Consider the following 13,519-nt stretch of genomic DNA (forward strand, 5'->3'; position numbering starts at 1 on the left):
TAAAGTTGATTAAACGAAAACCAGAACCCTACATAGACCTTCATATTTTAGAAATATCTAAAAAGTGAGATTAAAAATAAATATGTATTTTAAAACGGCAATATCCTACATTGAAGAGAGGAATTAGGAGGCTCTCAAATATACAATGCAGCAATCAAAAGATATTAATCGCCCAAAAATATGTACACACTCACAAAAGCTGATGTGGTAGACATATACTAATAAAAATATTAAAAAATATAAAAATACATAAGTAAAAAATTATAAAATAATATGTAAACACTGCCCTCTAGTGTTAAAACATATAAAAAAATGAACTGTTATTAATAAAACAATTTATATCCCAATCGACATTCATGCCGAAAGGGGTGTAACACTTTAAATCATATATCCAGCGGGTTTCGAGTTTGGAAAATTCCCGTTTGGATGAACTTCCACGCCAATGTGGCTTGAACCTGTCAATAGCCACAAAGGTTAGGATTTTGATTATGGCACTCCAAGTAGTGTCGGGAAATGGTATGTTTCGGGAATCCCTTCTTTATATTTGTAATGTTCTCATTTACTCTAATGTGCATAGCACGTGTCGTGTGGCCCACATATTGTAAGCCGCAAGGGCAAATCAATAAGTATACCACATTTAATGAGGTACAGGTAATAAAGGTGTTAATGTCAAAAACTCTACCTGTAGTATGAGGTTTAAACTGACATATTTTCTTACTCTTATACTTATTGATAGCACAAACATTGCAACAATGGCAAGGGTGATAGCCTTTAGATTTTTGAAAAAAAGACACTCTATTAGGAGCATCAAAGATATTGGGTGCTACTTGAAGTTTAAGGGGGGGACTCCTCTAAATATAACCCGTGGCCGATCTGGAAGCACTGGACCCAAGAATTTGTCATTTTTTAGAACTCCCCAATGTTAAGTTAAAATCTTCTTGATATCGAAATGTTGCTGGGAATAAGTAGTAATTATTGAGAAATTGTAATCAATCTCACTAGATGAGAGTTTTTTCTTATTCTGAAGAATAGAGGCTCGATGCATACTACCCACTTCATTGATTACTGTGTTCAGATCATTAGGTGAATAACCTTTTTCAATAAATCTTTCTGTCAGAGTGGCGGCCTGTATGAAGAACTCTTCTTTAAGTGTACAATTCCGCTGTAAACTCAGGAATTGGCTCTTAGGTACTGATTTAAGCCACGAAGGGTGGTGGCAGCTACCCTGTCCAATATACCATTTCTATTGTTACTCTTAACCACTTGCCGACCGCCTAACGCAGATATACTGCGGCAGAATGGCACGGCAGTTAAAATCACGTACCTGGTACGTGATCTGCCTCCCGCGGGCGGGGGGCGCATTGCGCCCCCCCCGGTGCCCGAGGCGGTTGGCATCTTTAGGGGAGCGATCCAGGCTGAGGGGGAGACCACTCATTCGTGGCCACCCCCTCACGATTGCTCCCAAATAATGAGAATCTTCCTCTGCTGCTGTATAGTAAACAGCGGCAGAGGAAGTGATGTCATCTCTCCTCGGGTCGGTAATTTCTGTTCCGCGCCGAGGAGAGAAGACATCTGAGTAAGTGCACAATACATACACTTACAGTAAAACACACCAGGCACAATTTACACCCCCCATCACCCCCCGATCACCCTCTGAACACCCCCTAATTACCCCCCCCGTCACAGTGACAGCAATAGCAGTTTTTTTTTCTGATTACTGCATTGGTGTCAGTTTGTGACAGTTAGAAGTTGTAGGGCAGTTAGTGTTAGCCCCCTTTAGGTCTAGGATACCCCCCTAACCTCCCTAATAAAGTTTTAACCCCTTGATCACCCCCGTCGCCAGTGTCACTAAGCGATCATTTTTCTGATCGCTGTATTAGTGTCACCAGTGACGCCAGTTAGGGAGGTAAATATATAGGTTCGCATAGGTCATTTTATAGCGTCAGAGACCCCCATATACTACCTAATAAAGGTTTTAACCTCTTGATTGCCCCCTAGTTAACCCTTTCACCAGTGATCACCGTATAACTGTTACGGGTGACGCTGGTTAGTTAGTTTTTTATAGTGCCAGGGCACCCGCCGTTTATTACCTAATAAAGGTTTAGCCCCCTGATCGCCCGGCGGTGATATAAGTTAGGTTTTAGGGTCAGATAGGGTCTGCGTCGCCCCAGGCAGCGTCAGGTTAGCGCCAGTACCGCTAACACCCACACACGCAGCATATACCTCCCTTAGTGGTATAGTATCTGAACGGATCAATATCTGATCAGATCAGATCTATATTAGTGTCCCCAGCGGTTTAGGGTTCCCAAAAATGCAGTGTTAGCAGGATCAGCCCAGATACCTGCTAGCACCTGCGTTTTGCCCCTCCGCCCAGCCCAGCTCACCCAAGTGCAGTATCTATCGATCACTGTCACTTACAAAACACTAAACACATAATTGCAGCTTTCGCAGAGTCAGGCCTGATCCATGCTATCACTAACAGTTTTTTTGGTAGCATTTTGGTGAACTGACAAGCACCAGCCCCAGGCAGCATCAGGTTAGTGCCAGTAGCGTTAGCGGGATCAGCCCAGATACCTGCTAGCACCTGCGTTTTGCCCCTCCGCCCAGCCCAGCCCACCCAAGTGCAGTATCAATCGATCCCTGTCACTTACAAAACACTAAACACGTAATGGCAGCATTCGCAGAGTCAGGCCTGATCCCTGCGATCGCTAACAGTTTTTTTTATAGCATTTTGGTGAACTGGCAAGCACCAGCCCCAGGCAGCATCAGGTTAGTGCCAGTAGCGTTAGCGGGATCAGCCCAGATACCTGCTAGCACCTGCGTTTTGCCCCTCCGCCCAGCCCAGTCCACCCCCACCCAAGTGCAGTATCAATCGATCCCTGTCACTTACAAAACACTAAACACGTAATGGCAGCATTCGCAGAGTCAGGCCTGATCCCTGCGATCGCTAACAGTTTTTTTTATAGCATTTTGGTGAACTGGCAAGCACCAGCGGCCTAGTACACCCCGGTCGTAGTCAAACCAGCACTGCAGTAACACTTGGTGACGTGGCGAGTCCCTTAAGTGCAGTTCAAGCTGGTGAGGTGGCAAGCACAAGTAGTGTCCCGCTGCCACCAAGAAGAAGACAAACACAGGCCCGTTGTGCCCATAGTGCCCTTCCTGCTGCATTCGCCAATCCTAATTGTGTACCCACCACTTCTGCAGCAGCCGTACTTCCCCCATTCACATCCACAACCAAATGCGGTCAGCTGCATGAGAGGCATTTTTTTTATGTCCTCCTGAGTACCCCTACCCAACGAACCCCCCCAAAAAAGATGTCGTGTCTGCAGCAAGCGCGGATATAGGCGTGACACTCACTATTATTGTCCCTCCTGTCCTGACAATCCTGGTCTTTGCATTGGTGAATGTTTTGAACGCTACCATACACTAGTTGAGTATTAGCGTAGGGTACAGCATTGCACAGACTAGGCACACTTTCACAGGGTCTCCCAAGATGCCATTGCATTTTGAGAGACCCGAACCTGGAACTGGTTACAGTTATAAAAGTTACAGTTACAAAAAAAAGTGTAAAAAAAATATAAAAAACACAAAAAAATATAAAATAAAAAAAACAAAAATAGTTGTCGTTTTATTGTTCTCTCTCTCTATTCTCTCTCTATTGTTCTGCTCTTTTTTACTGTATTCTATTCTGCAATGTTTTATTGTTATTATGTTTTATCATGTTTGCTTTTCAGGTATGCAATTTTTTATACTTTACTGTTTACTGTGCTTTATTGTTAACCATTTTTTGTCTTTAGGTACGCCATTCAGCTGCAGCGCGGATTTATTTATCTTGACAGCAACAGTGTTTGCTCCCACGATACATAAAGCCATGACTCCAGCGCATAGGTGGATGAAGGGAGGTATTCTAATGGTGGGCATACCCACCAATCAATCTCTTTTTTTCGTTCAGCCCACAGGCTGCATAAAAAAAAAAATTACAATATATGCCCAAAAAGGACCAGCAACGTACTGGTATGTTGCTGGACTTTGAGTGGTTATACCAGAATGATGCCCGCAGGTTTAGGTATCATCTTGGTATCATTCTTTTCAGCCAGCGGTCGGCTTTCATGTAAAAGCAATCCTAGCAGCTAATTAGCCTCTAGACTGCTTTTACAAGCATTGGGAGGGAATGTCCCCCCTCACACCGTCTTCCATGTATTTCTCTGGCTCTCCTGTCCCAACAGGGAACCTAAGAATGCAGCCGGTGATTCAGCAAGCTGACCATAGAGCTGATCAGAGACCAGAATGGCTCCAATCATCTCTATGGCCTAAGAAACTGGAAGCTACGAGCATTTCATGACTTAGATTTCGCCAGATGTAAACAGCGCCATTGGGAAATTGGGAAAGCATTTTATCACACTGATCTTGGTGTGGTCAGATGCTTTGAGGGCAGAGGAGAGATCTAGGGTCTAATAAACCCAATTTTTTTCAAAAGAGTACCTGTCACTACCTATTGCTATCATAGGGGATATTTACATTCCCGGACATAACAATAAATCGATAAAAAAAATGAAAGGAACAGTTTAAAAATAAGATAAAAAAAAAAAAAGCACCCCTGCCCCCCCTGCTCTCGCGCGCAAAGGCGAACGCAAGCGTTGGTCTGTCGTCAAATGTAAACAGCAATTGCACCATGCATGTGAGGTATCACTGCGAAGGTCAGATCGAGGGCAGTCATTTTAGCAGTAGACCTCCTCTGTAAATCTAAAGTGGTAACCTGTAAAGGCTTTTAAAGGCTTTTAAAAATGTATGTAGTTTGTCGCCACTGCACGTTTGTGCGCAATTTTAAAGCATGTCATGTTTGGTATCCATGTACTTGGCCTAAGATCATCATTTTTATTTCATCAAACATTTAGGCAATATAGTGTGTTTTAGTGCATTAAAATTAAAAAAAGTGTGTTTTTTCCCCAAAAAATGCGTTTGAAAAATTGCTGCGCAAATACTATGTGAAAAAAAAAATGAAACAGCCACCATTTTAATATGTAGGGCCTTTGCTTTAAAAAAATATATAATGTTTGGGGGTTCAAAGTAATTTTCTTGCAAAAAAAAATAATTTTTTCATGTAAACAAATAGTGTCAGAAAGGGCTTTGTCTTCAAATGGTTAGAAGAGTGGGTGATGTGTAACATAAGCTTCTAAATGTTGTGCATAAAATGCTAGGACAGTTCAAAACCCCCCCAAATGACCCCATTTTGGAAAGTAGACACCCCAAGCTATTTGCTGAGAGGCATGTCGAGTCCATGGAATATTTTATATTGTGACACAAGTTGCGGGAAAAAGACACTTTTTTTTTTTTTGCACAAAGTTGTCACTAAATTATATATTGCTCAAACATGCCATGGGAATATGTGAAATTACACCCCAAAATACATTCTGTTGCTTCTCCTGAGTACGGGGACACCACATGTGTGAGACTTTTTGGGAGCCTAGCTGCATACGGGACCCCAAAAACCGAGCACCACCTCCAGGGTTTCTAAGGGTGTAAATTTTTGATTTCACTCCTCACTGCCTATAACAGTTTCGGAGGCCATGGAATGCCCAGATGGCACAACCCCCCCCAAATGACCCCATTTTGGAAAGTAGACACCCCAAGCTATTTGCTGAGAGGTATGGTGAGTATTTTGCAGACCTTGCTTTTTGGCTTGAAAATTGAATAAAGAAAAAAAAATACATTTTTCTTTTCTTTCTTCATTTTCAAAAACAAATGAGAGCTGCAAAATACTCACCATGCCTCTCAGCAAATAGGTTGGGGTGTCTACTTTCCAAAATGGGGCCATTTGGGGGGGTTTTGTGCCATCTTAGCATTTTATGGCCTTCGAAACTGTGATAGGTAGTGAGGAGTGAAATCAATAATTTACGCCCTTAGAAATCCTGAAGGCAGTGATTGGTTTTCGGGGCCCCGTATGCAACTAGGCTCCCAAAAAGTCCCACACATGCGGTATCCCCGTACTCAGGAGAAGCAGCAGAATGTATTTTGGGGTGTAATTCCACATATGCCCATGGCATGTTTGAGCAATTTATCATTTAGTGACAACTTTTTGTAAATTTTTTTTTTGTCATTATTCAATCACTTGGGACAAAAAAAATAATATTCAATGGGCTCAACATGCCTCTCAGCAATTTCCTTGGGGTGTCTACTTTCCAAAATGGGGTCATTTGGGGGGGTTTTGTATTGCCCTGCCATTTTAGCACCTCAAGAAATGAGATAGGCAGTCATAAACTAAATTCCAGAAAATGTACCCTAGTTTGTAGACGCTATAACTTTTGCGCAAACCAATAAATATACGCTTATTGACATTTTTTTACCAAAGACATGTGGCTGAATACATTTTGGACTAAATGTATGACTAAAATTGAGTTTATTGGATTTTTTTTATAACAAAAAGTAGAAAATATCGTTTTTTTTCAAACTTTTCGGTCTTTTTCCGTTTATAGCGCAAAAAATAAAAACTGCAGAGGTGATCAAATACCATCAAAAGAAAGCTCTATTTGTGGGAACAAAAGGACACAAATTTAGTTCGGGTACAGCATTGCATGACCGCGCAATTAGCAGTTAAAGTGATGCAGTGCCAAATTGTAAAAAGTGCTCTGGTCAGGAAGGGGGTAAATCCTTCCGGGGCTGAAGTGGTTAAAGAAAGTAGACTTATTGAATGCACCATCTTTGACCTGTATAGTTAGATCCAAGAAATTAATTTTACTGGTGCTACTCTCAAACTGTAACACAATTAGGACTACAATTGGAGGACTACAAATTAAATCAAGTGTTTAAATGGCAGGTCAGGAGGGCGACTCTTGTTGAAGGAGGAACGGGACCTCCCCCCCGGGCCAGCCATAAGTTCAAAACCCTCTGTTTTTCCTGCAGTCCAGGCTAATAATAGAGAAGCCAAAAACACCAACACACAAGGGAGTTGGAGGAGGGTTGTAAATAATAAAAAGCCACTTCCTTATTGGAATCCTCAAAATAAGGGAGTGTATTCAAAGAAACAGGGAAATAATGATCATGTACAATATGATCATCCATCATATGAATACTCGGAGGAAATCCCAGTATATAATCACTATGGACCCTTAGGAGAATACCATGATGACTATAATAAATATAGTGATCATGGTTATAATGACCGATATATTGTCCAACACCTGTCATTTTCCACTCCAGGTAAAACACATCCGGATTATAGATGATCGGGTTGGGATAGTCCTGGTTACTATCCCCCTAGAGGAGCTCAACATTATAATCAAGGTCCCCCGTACCATTCTGGCCCATCTACCTCCTCTTCCTCTTTTTTCCCAAGGCCCCACAGAAAAACAAGAGGGGGGAAGAACCAAGAGAGGGACCAGAGGGGGGAGGAGGAACCGATCGAAAAAGGCAAAGAGTATAAGAGATGCTGGGATTTTTAACCTCAGCAAAAGTACACTTACAGAGAATGAGAAATTTGTACTTGAGCATGGACTCAAATTTGCTCCGGATAAACCCATGAGCAAGTTTGGGGCCTTTATATATGTACAAAAGTTCATTAGAAAGCTCATTATAAAAATATATTTTTTATCCCAAACCACCACCACTACTCTTAAAGAAATGGATGGAGTGAGACATTCGGGCCTTTCCAATGCCTCTCTTTTCAACCCGCCAGGGTTTATGCCACCATCTATATCTGTGTTTAAGGAATTAGTCCTGAAAGACATAGATGTGTTAAAAATAAGGAAGAATCATAAAGATTCGAAATTTCATGAGGGATTAGAGTCTTTGAAACAGAAGATAAGGGTGATAAGGGGGGGCGGGATAGTGGTGATGGACAAGAGCTCATACGTCTCAGAAATGAATAGAATCTTGTCTGACAGTGGGCTGGACTCTATTACCTCCAGAATTGGTAAATATATTGACGGCTTTTTACAACCTCTTGTATCTGGTACTCCTTCTTATAGTAAAGATTCTGCACAAGTGATTCATAGTTTTGAAAGTTTAGAGTGGAAAGATGAATACATTATGGCCACTGCCGATGTGGCATCCCTTTACTCTATTAGTTACCATTCAGATGGGTTAGAAGCTGTGGATTTGTTTTTGAGAAGAGATGTTGAGCTGATTCCTGCCCAACGGGAATTTATTTTGGATTTATTGAGGTATGCTATGACCCATAACTACTTCTGGTTTGGGGGGGACTCATTACCTCCAGAATAGAGGGGTCGCTATGGGTGCAAAATTTTCACCCAGTATGGCCAATTTATTTATGGCCAAATGGGAGGAGGATGTCGTCTATTCCAACAGGCGATCGGAATTGATCTTCTGGGGTAGGTATATAGATAACATCCTCCTCCTGTGGAATGGTGACATGACGTCACTTACCACATTCATGCACCAACTCAATGATAACCCATTGGGTATTGTGTTACATAAAAAGCCTAGTGCATTATCCTTTACAGATTTATTTAATTAAAAACAAGATAAAAACTACTCACAAAGGTCGAAGAAAAAATCGCATAGCAATGGCACAGAGGCAATTATTCCAGTGGTAGCAGTTTTCCAGGTCCCAGGAAGGAGGCATACGGACTACTGCTGGCTAACGCGTTTCGAAGGTTACCCTTCTTCATCAGAGCCTTAATAGTGTTGATCTCGTGCTGGCCTTTTATACACATGTCAAACTAAACCAGACTGGTCGGGTAGGTTCTAGGGCTCCTCCCTTAGTTGATGGGCGGTCCTCTAGGGAGGGTGGGTCTTGACTTTGTCATTATTAAAGGGCCATAGTGTATTGATTTATTTATTTATTTATTTATTTATTTAATTGATTGGCTTCCATTTACATTATTATTATTATTGTTGATGAATTTTATCCAGCCCATAACAGGTAGGCTGAAAGGGTCACGCCAATGGTTATCTATAGACAAACCAAGGCATCCCAGAGGATCTGCTCCTCTCCCCTCTCATCAATATATCACAAATGACAGAGAACGCTGAACAATATTTAGGAGTATAAAGTTGGGGATGTACCTTATTGTATATGAATCAGATGGCATCTCCTCTGCTCGAGTGCGTTGTCTCTGTGGAGGTTGTGACTGTGTGGACTTCTATTGCTGAAAGGTCCTGACCAGTAACGCGTTCCTATGCCCTGTAGGACCGGGTGGAACGCACGCCGCTACTTTACTTCCGGGTTGCGGTCCACAGGGCGGAAGTGCGGTCGTGATGTCATATCCCGTGCGCCCTTCGGCGCACGAGATTGACTCAATTTGGTAAACAGAGGCCTCCATTTTGTCGTAGGCACAGATAGAGGCCAAAGTCAGACAGAAACCGTCTGACTTTAGGCTAGAAGGAGATGGGCTGATGGAAATGAATGCATGTGTATAATACATGAAAAAAAAAAAAAAAAAAATATATATATATATATATATAATAATGATGATAAGGGAACTGGAAGGGGACCAGGGGAGGAGAGGATAGACTAGATGGCCCAATGCTTAACATGGTAGTCTAAAAAGGGGGAATAGATGAAAGAAAGGGGTGGGGGGGGGAGGGGGGCTGTTGGAAAATCTAGTCTAGAACAGTAGCTAGAAGGTGGCAATGCTCAGAACATATGTATTTAGAAGCCAGCAGGAGATACACTAGAATTGATAATAAAAAGTAGTAATATAAAATACATACAATATACATACATTAAAATTAAATCCGTATAAAAGTACAAGAATCTGTGTACTTTGCCAGTATGATATAGAAAGAGGGGGGGGTGTTGTAACCTCATATATACATTAATATAGTGGTTTTATACATTATTTCAGGTAGCCCAGAGGTTATTTGGTGGACATCGGCGAACGAGATATTACAAAAAATATATATATATACATAAATAAAACATATGCTGTTATATAGAAGTAATAATAAAACCAAAACAGAAATATAAAAATTATACAAAAATTATAAAAAAAAAAAAAAAAAAATAAAAGTACTAATGAAGATGGTAATTAGGATGTATTAAATATGATATTGAATATTAGTGAGAAATAGAAATAACGTATACTTAAAAAGATAAAGAGTCGATCGATAAAAGTGAATAATATAGTAACATTATACTATTTTATGTACTTCTGGGTCCTCATTTAGGCCTCCTGGAGCGAGACTACCAAGGGTAAAGATCCAGAAGGCTTCTCTTTTGCAAAGCCTCTGGTATCTCCTTCCTGTATCCAGCTCCCTTCCAATCGACTCAATCCCAAATACTTTCATGCCTGCGGGGTCCCCTTGATGGGCTTCTACAAAGTGTCGAGGGACTGGGTATTTGTCTCTTAAGTTTATAATACCGCATTTATGCTCACCAATTCTAACTCGCATGGGGCGTTGTGTACGGCCTACGTATAGACGCCCACATGGACATACTATACCGTAGATCACATACTCTGTTCCACAGTTGATAAATTGCTTAATTAGATGAATTCTCCCGTCTTTCCCTACTACCGTTTTTTTCCTATGCCACATGTACATGCATGTGCCACAGTTCTTGATACCGCATTTATAGCAACCTTTTTGGTCAAAAATTGTCGTCCAGCTATTAGTTGGTTTGCTGGTACATGTTTTTACCCTACTTGGGGCTATCAGGTTCCTAAGGTCTCGGGGTTTCCGGAAAACTATATTAGGGTGATCGGGGAGTGTCTTACCCAAAACAGGGTCGTGCTTCAGAATATTCCAATTCTTTCTGATAACACTCTGGATTTCTAACGCTTTGCTTGTATATTGGGTAGAAAAGCAGGCCTGTTGGATATCAGGGGTAGTCTGGTGTCGAGATTTTGTGTTGTTCGAATCACCACTAGGTGGATCGACGTAGAGGGCCAGATACTTAGAAAAGGCTAATTCTATATGGTTGGCTTCATACCCTTTCTCACTAAACTTCTGCATAAGAAGTTTGCTCTGTTCTACATAATCATCTTTCTTGGTACACGTCCTTCTGAGGCGACAAAATTGGCCAAAGGGGACATTCTGTATCCACCTGGGGTGGTTGTTACTTTTAGCATGTAAGTATGAATTGCCCCCACTGGGTTTAAAATGAGTTTTGGAAAAGATGTTACCATCTTGGTCACTTTGTAATTCCAAATCTAGAAAGACCAAACATTTCTCATCCAGAACATGAGTGAATTCTATTCTAAATGGGTTGTTTTTGCAATGTTCTAGGAAATTCTGGAGACTTTGATCCGACCCATCCCAGATGATCAGGATGTCATCAATGTATCTCGCATATAGGACCAGGTTTGCCCCAAAGGGATTATTCTTCCATATGAAGTGTTCTTCCCAAAATCCCATAAAAATATTCGCATAGCTAGGGGCAAACCTGGCTCCCATAGCTGTACTTTTTATTTGCAAATAATGATCACCTAAGAAGGAAAAATAATTGTGTGTGAGGGAGAATTCCACACAATCCAATAAAAATTTGGTCTGCCGAGGATTCATCCTGTCATCCTTGAGTAAAAAATGGTTAATGGCTCTTAAGTCAAATGTATGGTTTATTGATGTATATAATGAGGCTACATCCAAAGAAAGCCATCTATAGCCGGGTAGCCATTTGTAATTTGACAGTATCTCCAGCACATGACCAGAATCTTTGACAAAGGATGGCAGCTCGACCACTATGTCCTGCAGAAAATGGTCAATATAGCACCCCAAGTTACTAGAGAGGCTGTCGATCCCAGATATTATAGGTCTACCTGGAGGATTTGAAAGACTTTTATGTACCTTCGGTATGTGGTAGAAATGCGGAGTGGCAGCATGCCTATTATATAGAAAAAGGTACTCGTTTTTAGTGAGGACTTCTTTGGATAAAGCATCATCTAGAAGTATTTTGAGCTCCTTGGTGTACTCAAAAGTGGGATCTCTTTTTAATACAGCATAGGTTTGAGTATCACCCAGGAGTCTTCTTGCCTCAGATATATATTCGTCTCTATTTTGGATGACTAGACTTCCACCTTTATCTGCCTTTCGGATGATCACATCCTTATTTTGTTTGAGGGCATCTATGGGTACAGCATTTTGATCTATGTTCATACTGGTATTCATAGGTTTATCAAACTTTGCTTTGAAAGTATTAAAAACCGTATCATAGAAGGTGGAAATAAATCTTCCTTTGGCCCAATGGGGAAAGAAGGAGGATTTAGGTCTGAAAGAGGTATGGACAATAGCACTTTCACATGGGGGGGAAAATTTAGGTTCAGAAATTATTTGTCCCTCAAAGTGTGCTTCTTGGTAAAGCTCTTCAAAAATGTGAAGTATGGAGTCTTCTTCCATACTAGTGTCGGGTGTTAATGGCTCTTCCGACTCTATTATTGTATTATCAGTGCTATTCTCATTCTTAGCTTCTTTAGTGTATAGTATCTTTGTATAGTAGAGCTTGCGTATATATTTATTAAGATCTATAAATAGTTCAAACAAGTTTGGTACACTAGGTGGGGCGAAATTAAGGCCCTTCCTAAGGAGGTCTAGCTCAGTTTCGGAAAAAACAGAGCTAGAAAGATTATAGATCTTAATAGTTGAATGAGTGGTTTCTACAGTCTGCCTCTTTTTGTATCTCTTCCCTCCTCTTTTCCCTCTTCGTGTTCCTCTTCTCTTTTCCTTACTTTCTTCCCTGTGGACAGTATGTGTAATAGGGGGTCCGGTGAAAGGTTTGTTACAGACCCCCCCAGTGTTGCAACTGCCTGCTCTAAAAAAACCAAAGGAGGTGTAATGTCTGATATGCTTGTATTATTGGCTTCTAAATCGCTAAGAGTGGAAAAAGGATTATAAGTGGGAATGTCCTTTAGCAATTGACAGTCGATATCAGAGACGACATTTGCATTCTCAGGTAAACTGCCTGAGGTGCAAGTAACGAGTAGAGGTAAAGTACTCCTCCCATTGGCTGATGGCATGATGGATGTTCCTCTTTCTAACTGTGAGTTTTCACTAACATTAGTGGTGATGATATTTGTGGGGTCTCTAGTTATTAGAGGGTTCTCTGCTAGTGATTCTCCAGGCAGATTGGCCTTGGTATCCATGGTATTACTCATTTTAGTACTGTTACATACAGATGGTCTATTCATAGTAGTTGTAACTGCTCGATTTGGTTTGGAATTTTGTTGATTTTTAGTATTAGAATATTGTTGGTGATGGGGTCTATTGTGTGGATGGCCCTCCCCTGAAGTTGTCTGATTCACAGGGGGATCTTTTTTATAATTAGTTTTATGACTTGCTTTGTTCCTATTGGACTTTGTTTTGGCATTGTTGTTTCTTAATGTTTCTCTTTGATTTGGAGGTGGATGTTTTCTCTGAGACTGTGTGCCATATGTGTTGTGTCCTGTCGGTTGTTCATTTGTCATAACATTTCTATTTTTATTTCTATTTTTACTTCTATTTTCCATATTGTCGGACCTTTTCCAATTAAATTCTCGATCGTTTAAATAATCCAATCTATCTCGTTCGAACTTGCCCGATTTTTTACTTATGAGATTGGTTTCATAATCTGTTATTTGTTTGTTCA

This window comes from Aquarana catesbeiana, linkage group LG01 (assembly GCF_042186555.1).
Source record: "Aquarana catesbeiana isolate 2022-GZ linkage group LG01, ASM4218655v1, whole genome shotgun sequence".
NCBI classification, from domain to species: Eukaryota; Metazoa; Chordata; class Amphibia; order Anura; family Ranidae; genus Aquarana; species Aquarana catesbeiana.